Genomic DNA, 15,497 nt, shown 5'->3' on the forward strand with positions numbered 1-15,497 from the left:
TTCTCAGTGCAGTGCTTTAACCCGCTGCGCCTCCAGGGAGGGCCGCAAATCTAATTTCTTGATATTTGTAATACAACAGAAATCTATGGCTACTGGACCGGTGACTGACATCATGGATAGTTATATGTGGTTCACTCAAATTTTCAATCTAAACAATGTTGAAAGTTATAAATATACATCTTATATAATAAACAGAGAGATATGTTAAAGTAGACATAGAAAACTGCTGGAAGAAGAGGGTCATATTCTAAAGGGTGGTTGGAGAAATCTGATCCTGAGAATTCAGAATGAGACGGGAAGGAAGGGACGAGGTGTTAGAATGCTCATAGAAAAAAACATTCTAAGACACAGAAAATACATTAGGAAAGTTAAATATTATATTCATGAGTACTCACATCCAAAACATATGACTTTTTAAAAGAGCTGTTTAATTTGTTAGTAGTGAGTCCACACAATCGCAAATGTCATTCCTAATAAATATTAAATTCAGGGGATCTCAGAACTAAGGAGAAATCTGTTAACAAACCTAAAAGCATACAATTGACATAGATGTTTTTACTTTTCTGGTTCACTGTGATGTTCATTATTGAATGTACTCTCTTCCAAATTCTACATAATATAAGTAAATCAGAGGCTTATGTCATTCTTGTTTGGAATAATTACAAGCTCATGTTAGTTAAATATTTTAGTAGTTCAACTGCAAAAAAAAAAAAGGATTATTATGAAATATAATGGAATCATCCATCAACTCAATAGCATCATGATTGAATGAAATGAACTAAAAGGCCAGGGATCCTGAGTTTAACTCAGACACTCATTTATGTTGTTTGACCTAGGGGAAATGTTTCACTTGTCAACTGATTAATCTTCTAGAACATGTCCAAGAATTAGGATATATTATATTGCAGAGATGTAGGTAAGCACATACAAGGAGTACATACAAGGTTTGCTAGATATTGAAAGAATTCAATAATTATTTGCTCATCTTCACATAGAAAAGAACTGATGTGGGGAGATCCACATGATATAGATGGGATTTCACAATTTCAATCTTTTTTGCAAGGCCCACTGAATTTATAAGTAGTTGGTGGCAGATAAAGAAGCCCTGCTTTTTCTTGATGTCCAGATCTTATTTTACACTGTCTCTGATGGTAGAAAGGGGTTTGTTTGCCACTATATAGAATACTGTGAGATTTCATCAAAGTAGTTTCAAAGCATTCTATCCCTATCATCTCTAGTGCATTATTCAGAACATGTGAAATAATTGTGAAATCCAAGATACCCAAAAATTGAGTTTTTAAAAGAAAACCTCCAAACATTTACTTTGGAATAAGTGTAAATAAACAAAACAAAAGTCTACCCAGTAGGCTCAGTGAAAAACATAAATATAACCAGTAGTTTGGTATTTTATAGATAAATAAATGTTTGATTGAAAAGATTTTTCACTTTTCAGCTGGTCTTCTGGCATCATCTAGGCAGAACCTTATTCCTACTGACTGATCATAATCAGTTTCCACACTGAGTAAAACATATGACTCAGATGATTGAGCAAAGGATTGAAAACCAGGAACTCACTGCCCTAATCTAATTCTGCCAGTGATTTGTTCTTTGACCTTAGGCAAGGAGTTTCATTTCAGTTTCCTTATCTAGAAAATGAGAATAATGATCGTATCTATAGACCCCCACAAACATAGTTTGAGTATCATTATTTACAAAGAATAATATAGATTTCTAACTGTGTAGTGTTTGAGTACTGTTTTAGAATATCAGTGTTGTCAACAAAAGACAGTCACTTCCAAAGTAAATTTTTCAATCTTTACACAGTAACAATGACATAACATAGTGGCTGCCCAACATACCAAGTAAATAAATTGCTATGAGTTGTGTGTCAGAGAAACCCTGTACTTGTAAACTTCTGTTCATTTGGTTTCTCTTTGAAAAGTTTTTTCCTAGTTTTCAAAACTATTACAAAGATAATCATGATAACTCATCCCATATCACTGTGGCAGAAGTTATACTAAGATAGTTCTATAGGAATAAGTAACTGGGCCCTCCCTGGTGGCATAAAGGATTAGGATGCAGCACTGCAAGCTATACATAGCCACTTCAGAGCAAATTCTATCCCTGGCCCCTGGGGTGATCCACATGGCTTGGCAGACCTCTCCTGACCTTCAAGCTGCTCCCCTCAGCAGTGTACTTCGTTGATCTGCCCATCCTGCTCCCACCTCTGTCTCTGGTGAAGCCTCTCACTGCCCCTGCACTTCTGTCCTGTACTGAAGTTCTGTATGCATACATAAATAAATCTTTAAAAAATATATATATATATATATAATGAATGATTATACTATATTCCTGTATTAGATCAGAATTGAAGACACAACTCAGATTACACTATTATTTTGTTCTACAGTGATACTAGAATAACATGAATAGTTTTGAAAGAAGGAAGTGCAGTTGTCTTAACATATTAAATTCATCAGGTAGAAGATATATTCTCTCCTTTTGGGAGGAAAACAAATCCACTAAAGTCAAAGGGAACAAACAGAACTGAATTATTTTTTTTAAAGATTTATTTATTTGTGCTCAGGGGCCAGAGGCTCAGGGGTGGCGAGAGGCTTCACCAGAGACAGAGTGGGCAGCAGAACAGGCAGATCAACAAAGTACACTGCTGAGGGGAGCAGCAGTTGGGTCAAGAGAGGTCTGCCATGCCATGTGGTCACCTCCGGGGCAGGTAGGAATCGAACTCATGCGGAAATGGCTTAAGCTTCTTAGTGCTGTGCTTTATCCCACTGCGCCACCAGGGAGGGTCAGAACTGAATTTTTAATGCTTGTATTTAACCTGCCAACTAGGCATATTCAGTGTGTTGTGAACATCAGTCAGCATATTGTATTTAACTATTAAGCTGGTAGAGTAAGAGAATGTCTATATTAGTCGACTTTAAAAAAAAAAACTTACTAAAAGAGCTATTTGAAGATGGCAATAAATAGCTCTCATGCCTTGAGGTTTTCTATAAATATTACTGGTCCAGTAGCTAACTGAAGTACCTTTATGTTCAAAAATCATATGATCACTTACCCTACAAGCAAATATCAACTATCTCTTCAATACTGGATAGGATAGAAAACATGAGCCTGAACCATGTCCTAAAGATATTTTTGAAAAAAAAATGTTGGCTTTACACTAACCCTGCCTATCTAAATTAATTAAAATAAGCCAACTTTCCAACAAAGCTGATTTCTAAATTTTCAGAAAAGATAGTCCATTTTATTACTTATACAAATGATATATAAAGAACAAGAAAATCTCTTTAACAATACATAATTGTCTCCCTCAATATTTTGTCAGATAATTTAATTGAACATATCTACCAAAGTCTTGTGTGAAAATAGCATTTGCTATTATGTGATATTGCAGAGAAAGTCTCTGGAAAACAACTTGATTTTATTCCTTTTGGAACTTCTCACTCAGTATTATATCTGCAATAAATTACCAAGAATTTACATACTTGGATTATATTATCTTAGTTTCCTGTAGAAAGTCTTTCACTGGTTTAAGATTTAATATGACAAGAAAGCCAGTGCTTATACTTTTCAAGTCTTCCTCTAAGGAAATAATCCAAATATTTACATGCATTTATTTAGTTATATCCCTGCTTTATTCCAGAAAAAAAGGCTTGCATAAATTATAAAATTTCTCAAAATACAATAAAATTTAAAGTAAGTGGATGAAAGAAATAGAGATTTGTGACTCCAACAACAAGGCTGATGTCTGACTTTCATAAGGTGTGGTTTAGCTTCTAAGCCATATTTACTATATATGCACCCAAAATTTGGCTCTCTGCATTTCTGGCAGCTCATAGTCATGTGCAGAACTCATTCAGTTACCTGATTCTCAAATATTAACAAACATTTCTCAAAAACTAATATGCACGTTCATGCATGCACGCGCACACACTCACACAGACAACTATTCCTAATATTGAAATTAGGGAGAAGTTTCTCACTTAAAAAAAATGTAATGAGTAATATCATCATCAACTTTCTTTGGAGTAAATACACAAAGACATTGCAAAGCTCTTATATGTCAATTAATGTGGGCCAATTTCCAACATGAAATTCAATAAAAGCATTTGTGTAAGAAACTAACAGTTCATCATCTAAAATAGAAAAAGCAATATGTATATATTTACTAAAGAATTTTTATAACATTAACTCTTAAGTTATAATAAATCTGAAAATGGAAAGTTAAAAATATAATCATGAAAACTATGTAATAACAAGAAAAAATATATTAATATGTAAAGTAAAAGAGGTGGGATAGAATATCAGGAGAATACTGTAATTGCAAACATCAAGATTCATCTGGCAGCCCACGTGCCCTGTTAAATGAACCCAGCTGAGGGTCCTTGTGAAAACCATAATCACATAGGGCAAATTAAGTCAACTTGCCAACGTGAAAGTAATGTTAAATTGGCAGATTTGTATTTTATTCTTTCTGTTTTCCAACAACTGAAATAAAGGTATAGTAACTTAAAACTAAGAACATACATAATGCTCCCAAATTTTTTAGTGTCAATATCAAAATTAGTCATCTAAAATAACATTCACACATTTTGCTGGAGACACTATTATAATTCTTGATGTCCTTCATGTAATGACACCCATGGACTCATTTTCCTTAAAAGTAATGCTTCAAGACATAATGTATCTCTTCCTACATAAGCCAGTAAGAAACACAACCTGTTTCCCTTTTTTTTAACTTTATCTGCCAGAGAATCCCCAGCCTAAACTGATTTCTAAACTGTGATAATAATCTCCCATTAGAAGCTCGGCAAGATCTATTTCTCTGTTCTTTTTTATTGATTTTTTTTTTTATGTTTTGCTATATTTGATACAGTATTTCAGCATTGTAAGTCTACTTAAGCACTTTTATAGATGTAAGTAAACACTCACAAAGGAAATGACAAGCTAATAAAATGGCACAGCTAATACAGAATAAGAATTTTCAGATTATATAAGATTCCTTCAGAAAGCAATATCAGATTAGATATTATTTACAAATTCTATTATTCTATAAACAAAAGGAGAATATAAGAATGACAAGAAAATTTTCAGATAATTTAGCCTAAATCCCTCTTTTATTGTTAAAGAAAAAAACGAACCCCACAGATATAAGAGAGACTTCTAGTTTGCTGGGCAGGAGTTCAAGTCTAGATGACTAAGGATCATGTGAACAAAAACAGGGACAGTCGAAACTTTTAACCCTGATTTTGTGGTTTGTACTATTAGAAATAGATAATAACTCACTAATTTCTTAGTAAAATGTTTCAGGTTCAAAGCTTTCTGAATGCCATCTTTCTCCACCCTATCCCAAAACCAAGAAAGACATAATGAAGAACTCAGGCTTGAATTCTCCTTCTCCCTACCTAGTTGCAGCAATTAGCAGACATGTTAAACAAGGTGAAAGTCATTGTGAAATGTAATGAATATTAATTAAAATACCTTGAGATCAATGTTTAATCTTCTTTTGAAAATACAAAAGACTTCTCACATATTGGCTAATCTATTTCCATAGCAAAAGGCCATCTCCTTCCATTTTTCATGGTTGTTAATATGTGTAAGACAACTACTGGTAATTTCCTGTTTATTCATTTATATTAGGCAGATTTAATACAAAATTTGAATTCTGCCTGTTTAGATTTAATTTCATTTGTCATCATTTGCTGCAATTATAGTTCAGGTCATGATCAGCTAAACACTTCACATAAAGATAAACCATCTCTGAGTCACAGCTGAAATTGGAAGCCTGGTCAATAGTCTTCATAGTTTGACGGTGAACTAGGGGAATGACTAGAACTACTGAGCAAAGTACATTACTGCTCCCAGAAAAACAGTTCAAAGCACAATGGTCCATTGCAAGAGGTGTGAACACCACCAATTTGTCTGTGCAAAAGATGGTATTCTTTATAATAAAAGCTATTGGATTTTATTGAGCACCTATGCTAAGTACTATTTATCTAATATTTTATTTAATCCTAATAATAACAGGGTAGGGAGAGAGGGGATCCCCTGAACCCCCAAACCTGCCTGCTCTAAATAGGTTCTGCCATTCACAAAACATAAGATTTTAATGAAAAGGAGATGGATATTATCTTCACCACTTTAAAAAGGAGAAGCAAAATGCATAGAGAAATTAAGTAACTTACCCCCAAATACTCCAGGAGGTAAATATTAGTGTTGTAAGACACTGAAGCCCACACTGAATCAATCCCTAAACCAATTCATGTCTCACTCACTTGCAGAAAAACAAGTTTTGTTAGGCAACTCTTATAAAGCACTACTTAGAGCTCTGAATGCAAGTAAATGTAATGTCACTACTTAACAGTGAGATGAGAATGCTGTGGGTAAGATTTATTTCTGCAACTGACACACTTTAAGGGGAAAGAAACAGAATATTCCCTCTTGGAAACATTTTACTCCATCTAATACCAAGATTCCACTTTTCTAAGCCTGTCTTCTCCGCCTTCTCCCTCTCCATCTGCTCCTTCAGCAGATGGTTGGTTCTGACCTGAAATGTGTATAACCTCTCACACTCCATTTTTGGTGCTGCGGACATGTAGCCTCCAATGTTACTGATGAATATTGAGGACTCCCAGTCTCTCTGCAGTGCCGATAACTCTTTTGCCTTCCAGATGCCTGCAGGCACCTCAAATGCCCCAAGTCAAAATTTTCTTTCTCCAAGCTTCCTCCTAGCTTCAGTACTCAGCCTCAGTGAGACCCAGACAGTAAAACTAAAGAACTGGGGGCCATCCTCATTCTTCTTCTTTCCTGACTGAACATTATGTTGTGCCATTCTGAGCTACTCCCACAGCTGCCAGGTTTTTTTTGGGGGGGAGGGGGGGAAGCGCCCTTCACTGTCTGTCTCCTGTAAGCCCACCAGTTATTTCCCCTGTTGTCAAAGACACTGTACATTTTCCTCTCACCAAAGAAGTCTTCTAAATATAGACTTGAACTTGTTATTTTCCTTAAACTGTAACAGATACAGGTTTCATGGACTCCACCCCCACTCCAGATACTGGAACTACTAATCCTATCAATAACAAGGACTCTGGAATGTGAGGGTGGGGCTGAGCAGAGAAAAAGAGAGAAGAAAAAGAAGGAAGCTGGATGGAGAACAAGAGGAGACCTGAGGAAGCCACACGGAGCAGCAAGCATGTGATGAAGAAACCGTGCTTGATTCCTGGCCCTGGACTGGTTAAGGCAGATGTGGATGAGATACCTGTAGGGAGGTGACTATGGCAGTGTTTATATTGATTTTGATTTTGCTCTTTTCCTCCCAGATTTGTCTGGCCATTTCTGACCCTTTTCCATTGGTCCCGGCCAAAAGGTGCTTTAGTCTTGTGGCAGCTTCAGGCCTTGCTTTGGACCAACCCTTTTTGGGTGGAATTTGCCCATGAGGGGATGGGTAACTTCAGGTGTTTGATTAAGAAGTTATATTCTTTGTGTTCTGTATTGTATATTTACTGTATTAAAGTCCCTTATCATTAAAGTTTTATATGTTTTGTCTTATTGCGGCAGATGGCAGAACCCACTTAGAGCAGGCAGGTTTGGAGCTCTCTCTCTCTGTCCTGTAACAGATTTGGGGTGCCCTATAACAAAACATTGCCAGGTGTTTCCCATTGTCTAGTGCTCAGGTGCCTTAACTGAGTTGCACCTATCCTCAAGGTTTAAAAATGTTTTTTCAAAATGCATCATTCTGTTTCCTGTTTTGGGACATTTGCACAAACTGTTAAGTGCAACTGGAATATCATTCAATTTACACATTAGAGACAAATCCATGCTTCCAGGAACACATTCTCCTCTATTAAGACTCCTTGTCTAAGCAAGCAGAAAAGATCACTTGGCCCCCAAATCTTTTACTTTACATGTGTAATTGAAATCATTACATAGTATTGTTCCTATACATTTACACTGTACCTCTCCTCACAGAATTTGAGCCTGTTGATTGCATTTATTTATGATACATAGGCCAGTGAAATCATCTCTTAACCATTGTCATGGCTTTCAGGAGGTGAAACATCTTCCTTCTCTTCCTACTGTAGGGTGTGGCCATGTGACTTGCTTTGGCAGTTGGGCAAACACAATCTATATGGCACATCCTAGCAAAGCTTTAAGTAACCTGAAGAGTTTTCCCTCCTTCTCCCAACCTCTGCTCTCTAATCTGAGAGTGCATGCCCTCAACAACTACTGATCCTTTAGCCTGAATTCCAAAATAAAAGATAAGTAGACAGGAGCCCAGGCCTGGCACCCTGGACTGGTCAAACACAGCCACGCCACAGTCCTAAATTGTGGAAGGAAATCCCTGGAATTGGAGAAAGGGAACTAACTAATGAAAGACAACAGTGTGACTCCTGAGTAATACTTAAAAGGCATCAAAAATTTAATTTGAAAGAAGCTTTGCTCACGCCTAGTTGTATTACTTTGGTAGAACAACTTATTGTGTCTGATTTCCATTTCTTTCACTTACAAAATGAAGGTTTCAATCAGATAGCTTGAAAGTCTTTTCCAGCTCAAGTTCTCTAATTCTTTTCTAGCAAGAAGTTTTAGAGAAATTAAGGGTCAACCTAACATTCAGATTGGCCGAGGGAAAAATGATATCTAATTTCTGAAAGAGAAAACTAAGAGACACAAACATCAACTTTCATACACAAATCTCAGCTCTCTGGAGACTAATTGTTGTGACAAAGGCACATCCAGGGAATTGTGGGATTTACATGGGGGATCAGGCATTTGACACTGGGCTCTGCTCAACCTGACCCTTGGGTCACTGAATGTGGACCCCACCCCTAACAGCTGCTCCACCAAGGTACCTAATCCTAGCTGGGGGCAGAGGTGGCAGCTAAATTATGAAAACAAATAAGACAAGCTACACCACACATTTCAAAAAGAAAAGAACAAAACCAGAGTCTTGTCTGTTTCAGCCCCCACAATGGTTGCCCCACAGTCACTGTGCTCACCAATACCATGGGACATACCAGAACAATGGGACAAGCCTCTATGGCTTGGAGCACTATTGCTGGGCTTTGAATACTAATGACGATAACAAACAACATTCTTATTGTTTGTTGCATACCAGGCGGTCCTCTAAGTACTTTTCATTAATGTATCTAAACTAAACAATATCAACAAAAGCTAGAAAATATTTTTAAACTCCATTTTGCTGAGAAGAAAACTGAGGCATAAGAGGCTTTTATTTGCCTGTGGACACACTGCTACTCAAGCAATCAGAAGCAGGATTCACTATCTTAAACCATTAAAGGGAGCATCCTACTGAAGCACTGATAACCTCAGCTTCCCGCCCAAGATAACTTCAGCATAAAATTCTGCTTCCAGACTTCTTTCACATTCACAATATAAGAAAACAGTACTCATTTTAATTCCAACCCATCATTATTCCATATAGAAAAACAAAATGTTTTCCTTGATTGCAACTATTTGTTTATTCATAAAAACTATGGTAACAAATCTAATTCTATGCAGTGGGCAACCCCTCTCTACTATCACTATAATACACATGTCACAAGGTTAGGGACTGTCTTATTTGCTAGTATAGCCCAGACCTCTGAATACTAATGGTACAACATGGGCATTAAAGACATACTTAATGAATTAATGAGTAAATGAATGAATTATATGTCCTTTAAAGCCTGGATCATCTCTTTGCTCAGAATTAAACACATCAGAGACACAAGGGGAAAAAAGGAGACTCACTATATAACAAGAAAATAGTAATATAATTCTTGTTTTATTTTTCCTCCTTTTATGATTTTGTCTCCTCTATATTTTGTGACAAATCTGTCTTAAAGGCATCTGCGAATGGTAAATGTAGAGATAGCTCCACAGAGAGAGGGATTTAGAGAAAGCCTTTATCCTACTAAAAGAAATAGGAAAATAAATTTAGTCCCTGCTACCTATAAGCTTTTAAGACAACAGGATGCTTTCTCAGATTTAGTTCCTGCCAATGTTTCTAATAATCTAATGCAAAGCACATTTTTAAGATGCATTAGAAATGAATTCATGATTTAGGTGATGCTGTTAAATAGTTATAAAGTAACTGATATATATATATTCTTTTTAAAATACATAGTTTAAAATTAGAGCTACTGATGTATTAAATTGGCTTGTATTTATTCCATTCAGTTTTTACATTATGAACACATTCTGTGTAACTATCACATAAAAGATTATATTCCTGAATAAGACAGTCCCTAACCTTGTGACATGTGTATTATAGTGATAATAGAGAAGGGTTGCCCACTGCATAGAATTTGATTTGGTGCCCTAGTTTTTATGAAAATTTAAACTTCAGCCCATTATTTTGACAATAATAAAGTAAAATTACTAGCCAATGGATTTGTTACCATTCACCCCATAAATTGCTGGAGACATTTTAAAATCATAAACTCTCGGACCACTTTGGTATCCCAGGGGTTAAGTTCAGCACTATCACCTCTAAGGTCTGAGTTCAATCCCAGCCAGGGAGATGACACACACACAATGCCCCAGACCTCTTCTGTCTCATGCACTGCTCCCTTCAGCAGTGTATTTCAGTAAATCTTCCTGTTCTGCTCTCCACCCTATCTTTGGTGACTTCTCTCACCTCCCCATACCTCATCAACTTTAAAAAGTATAAATTTGCCTTAAACTAAAATGAAATATCCACCTCTCCTCCCAACCACCCCCCCCTGCTATGAACTAATGAGTCATGAAAGGTAAAACAAAGAAACAAAAAAAAAGGGCTGTTTCCATAATGACTTTTTAATTTCCTGACATGCCACAAGGGAGAGCACACATTCGATTGAAAGCCCTGATATGATCCAGTTACAAAGAGTGGGAAGCAGAAAGACGTCAAAATAACACTTTGTTTTTAAAATAAAGATAAACATATAGCATTTAGCATTGCAGGATGGCCCTGTTTGTATAAACACCATAAAATATAATAATTAGGCTGTTTCAAAATATTTTATTCTAGTAATACATTTTTTACTACATTTTATGATACCTTGTTTTTTGAAGAATCAGGTAACCTTGAGATTTAACCATTTATTTAGCTATTATTTTTCTAAAGTGTCAACTGAACAAAGTTTCCCAAGGCTGATGGAAAGGAGGAGGAACTAAATAGCCATGGGTCACTGATACTTATTCCCATAGCTAAGATATCTTAATTGCCTATTCAATGCAAAATGCGGTACCATATTTTCTAAATGTTCTTCCTTCCTTTGCTTTTTTCTGTATTCCACTGGTCAGGTCTTCTCTTAATCCTCCTCCTATCCCCCCAGTTCAGATCATGGGATTTATATATTATTTGGGCTTTATTTTCAGAGACACCTCCATTCAAATCTTAGTTCTGATAAAGCTTTGTTATCAAAAATAGAACTCACATTGAATTTATCATTATTACACTTATATTTACAATCTAGTCATTGTTCGCTATTCAAGGAGACTGGTGGTTATGACTGAACAATCACAAATATCCATTTTATTTGCAACACAGAAAATTTTTCACCATGTTTAATCTATATCAGCTTTTTCAAAGTAAGAAAGATTCTTACGAATAGACATTATCTGAGCTGAAAAATTGGGGCACACTATTTTCCATTCTCTTTTACTCAGTATTACGTGTGGTGTTGACTAATGTCTCATTTGACTGTAATAGAACCTTAGTAGACCCTTCCAGAAAATAACTGTTCTGTTTCCTGGGTGCTTAAAATATTTTGCGTATACAGTTAATCCTGAAAAATGTGGGGAACAACAAGCATCAACCTCCTGACGTAGTCGAAAAATCTTCGTGTAACTTTAAACTTCCCCTAAACAAAACTGAAAATTGTCCCTTGGTATCCATGCACATGTTTCAGGGCCCCCTTCATATGTGAAAATCCTAGGATATTCAAGTCCCTTATATTCAGCCCCCCATTCATGGGTTCTGCTTTCATAGATTCAACCAACCAATATCCATGGCCAACTAAATCCATGAATGTGGAATTCTCAGATATGGAGAATGAGCTGTTATTTTTTTTTTAAACATATGTAAATAAATGGGCTCATTCACTTCAAACCCATGTTGTCATAGGTCAACTGTTAAGTTATATATATATAATAATCAAATACTTGTTACAATATGAACTTGTTAAGTGTATAGTTGTTTACATACTTAAGCCAAACAACATATACAGTGTAAAGTTCTATGACAAATTGGAAACTCAACAAATTGATGAATAAATGATCAAAAAAAATTTTTTCAGAATATCCCTCCCAATATTTTTCAAATTTTCTATGTAAAAATAATGTGAAGCAAGGAAAAACATTATTAGCATACTAGAAAAGCAATTCAACTTTCAGTAAACACTTTTACCAGGAAAATTTCTGGGCCCTCCTTTATGGCACAACAGGTTAAAAGCACAGCACTATGGGGCCCTCCCTGGTGGCACAGCAGGTTAACCCACAGCACTAAGAAGCTAAAGCCACTTCCGCATGAGTCTGATTCCCACCCCAAAAGTTGACCCACATAGCACAGTTGATCTCTCCTGACCCGCCCAATGCTCCCCTCAGCAGGATACTTTGACAGTCAGCCTTTTCTGCTACCCACTCTCTCTGGTGAGTCCTCTCACTGCCCCTGCACCTCTGGCCAATACCCCAGTTCTGTATGTATAAATAAACTTTAAAAATCTTAAACAAACAAACAAACAAATGCACAGCACTGTGGAGCTGGCCACAGTTGGATTCCCCCGCCAGGGGGGCAACCCACAAGGCACGACAGATCTCTCCTGATCTGCCGGCTGCTCCCTTCAGCAGTGTATTTCAGTAGACCTGTCTGTTCTGCTCCCTACTCTGTCTGGTGAGTCCTCTCACCTCCTACATCTTGTACACCAGTTCTTGTATGCATAAATAAATAAATCTTAAAAAAATTTCTAAGTGAAAATCACTGGGCCAGTCCTAGTATCTGCTCACAATAAGTTCACAAGAAGTTTAGGAAGAGCTGGAGTACAGTGAATAATGATCCAATAGCTGGTGTTCTTATAAAAATCATAATTTGATTGAAGGAAGGTATGAAAGATTATACTGGAAAATGGATTTCAGCAAGACTGAATGGCTGAAATGTCAAGGTGAATAGAATTTGTGTGGTTTGCAAAGGAAAGTTGTTAAAACTTCTTGACTCTTCTAGATAAAAGAGACAAATGAGAATTATTAGCTACTGAAACCCATAATCCTTCACTGAGCAAAAAGCAAACAAATAACGATTTAGTAAGATTTCTTGGAGAGGTTTGAGTATATGTTCTATAGTAGGTAAAACCGTATCTGTGTGAAATTTCTCTGGCTGAATGATGACATTTGGTAATATAGGAAAATGTCCGTATTCTGTGAATGTTATATACAAGACTAGAGCTTTTAAACAAAAGTAGCATGCTATCAGCAACTTATGTATATTGATGTTGATGTTGAGAGACATACAAAAATATGTGAATGATGGGATGAGAAAGTAAATGTTACAGAATAAACATTCGGTGAATTCTCTCAAAGATACCTTCTCAATTTTATCAACAAATATAAAGGAAAAAAAGATGATTATATGTTTACATTAAACTTTAGTAATTAATACTTGAGGAGAAGAATTTTGAGACAAACTCAGTTTTCACTTTTTTGTAATTACATTTTTCCTGGATGGCTCAATTGTTTTTTATTTGTCCTGATATTAACGTATTTTGTAACAATATCCTAGGCATAGGATTTATTTGAGTTAGAACATGGTGAGTCCATTTAATTGGTAAGCACAGATTATTTTTTAACTGAGGGAAGTTTTCTCCTACAACATATTTAATCACACTATTGCTTGCATTTAACTATTCTAATAAGTTACAAAGAAATGTCTTCTGTTTGTGCATTCTCTGCTTACCCAAATTTTTACCTGCTTTTACTCTCTCTCCAAAGAGCATCTTAAATTTGTTCTTTATATTCCCGAAGAGACTATTCTGTTTATTGTCTTCCATCTTTTGTCTTTCGATGCTGCCTTTTATTCCTAACCCCATAGACTTTGTGTTTTCTTGTATTTTGTAATTTCAAATCCAATGCTTTCAAATTTTCTGTTTCTTTTAGTGTAAATGTCCCAGCAGTATTAGTTTTTTCCCCCAACGTCTTCAGGGTGTTATGTTTATCAACCTCTGTAATACTATTTTTCTCCAAATCATGTTTTACAGAAACAAAAATTTGAAAAGATCTTCATTAAAAAATCTCTTTGCTGGCCCTCCCTGGTGGCGCAGCGGGTTAAAGCACAGCACTGAGAAGCTAAAGCCACTCCCCTTGAGTTCGATTCCCGCCTGCCCCGGAGGTGACCACATGGCGTGGCAGACCTCTCCTGACCCGCCCGCTGCTCCCCTCAGCAATGTACTTCGTTGATCTGCCTGTTCTGTTCCCCGCTCTGTCTCTGGTGAAGCCTCTCACCCTCCGCATCTCTGGCCTGTACACCAGTTCTATATGAATAAATAAATAAAATCTTTAAAAAAAAAATCTCTTTGCTGCAGAACTTCTCAAAAACTTCAATGTGTTTTGCTGAGCCAAGGAAGGAGGAATGTAACCTAATCTATTCTTCAAATACATATAATTCCTGAGCCCTCTGTTCTATTAAACACTTCAGCTTATCAAAGAATTCATGTTCTAGAACTTAAGTTGGAAAATTCTGTAATTCAGTACACAGAATCTCATGATTTCTTTTTTCTTTTATACTCATTCTTTAATGAAAAGAAATTTTGTGTTTAGGAAGAAAGCTATGACCTGCCTGCTCTTCACCAACTTGTATGAGTATATATTTCCCTCTCTTTACAAATACGCACACACATACACACAGAGAGTTGTTGCCATGTCAAGGTTCCAAATAGAGGTGAACCCCATGGTTTTGCATGAGATAGGCTGGATTTTCTCCTATTCTCCTGCATATCTTCTGACTGTAAGAAACAGAATTCAGTCCTTTGTCATTGCTATGGGCTGAGTTTTCCCTCAAAGTTATATGTTGATACCTAGTCCCCAATGCCATTGTATTTAGAGTGAGCCTTTGGGACGTAATTAGGTTTAGATCAAGTCATGAAAATGGAATCTCCCTAGTGGGATCAGTGTCCTAAGAAAAGGAGGATGACACCAAAATTTTCTCTGCTTGCCATGTGAGGACACAAGAAGGCAGCCATCTGCAAATCAGGAAGAGACAAATTGGGAAGAGAATCTCATGGCTTATTTTTACTTTTATACTCATTCTATGAAAGAAATTTGGTATTTAGGAAGAAAGCTATGAACTGTCTGATCTCCACAAACTTGGATGAGTTTTCCAACTCACTAAATTGTCCATGCCTCGCCAGACATGGAATCTGTTGACATCTTATCTTGGATTTCCTGATGTCCATAACCATGAGAAATAAATGTATAATTTTAAGGCACCAACTTGATTGAATCTT

General features: G+C 36.3%; 1 protein-coding gene across 1 annotated transcript in view; it reads right to left on the reverse strand.

The window, feature by feature from the left end:
* Positions 1–15,497, reverse strand: part of FRK (fyn-related Src family tyrosine kinase) — an 83,110-nt gene that overhangs the window by 20,305 nt on the left and 47,308 nt on the right. The gene's annotated exons all lie outside the window — the stretch shown is intronic.

This window comes from Condylura cristata, unplaced genomic scaffold (genome assembly GCF_000260355.1).
Source record: "Condylura cristata isolate star-nosed mole 26May11 unplaced genomic scaffold, ConCri1.0 scaffold00001, whole genome shotgun sequence".
NCBI classification, from domain to species: Eukaryota; Metazoa; Chordata; class Mammalia; order Eulipotyphla; family Talpidae; genus Condylura; species Condylura cristata.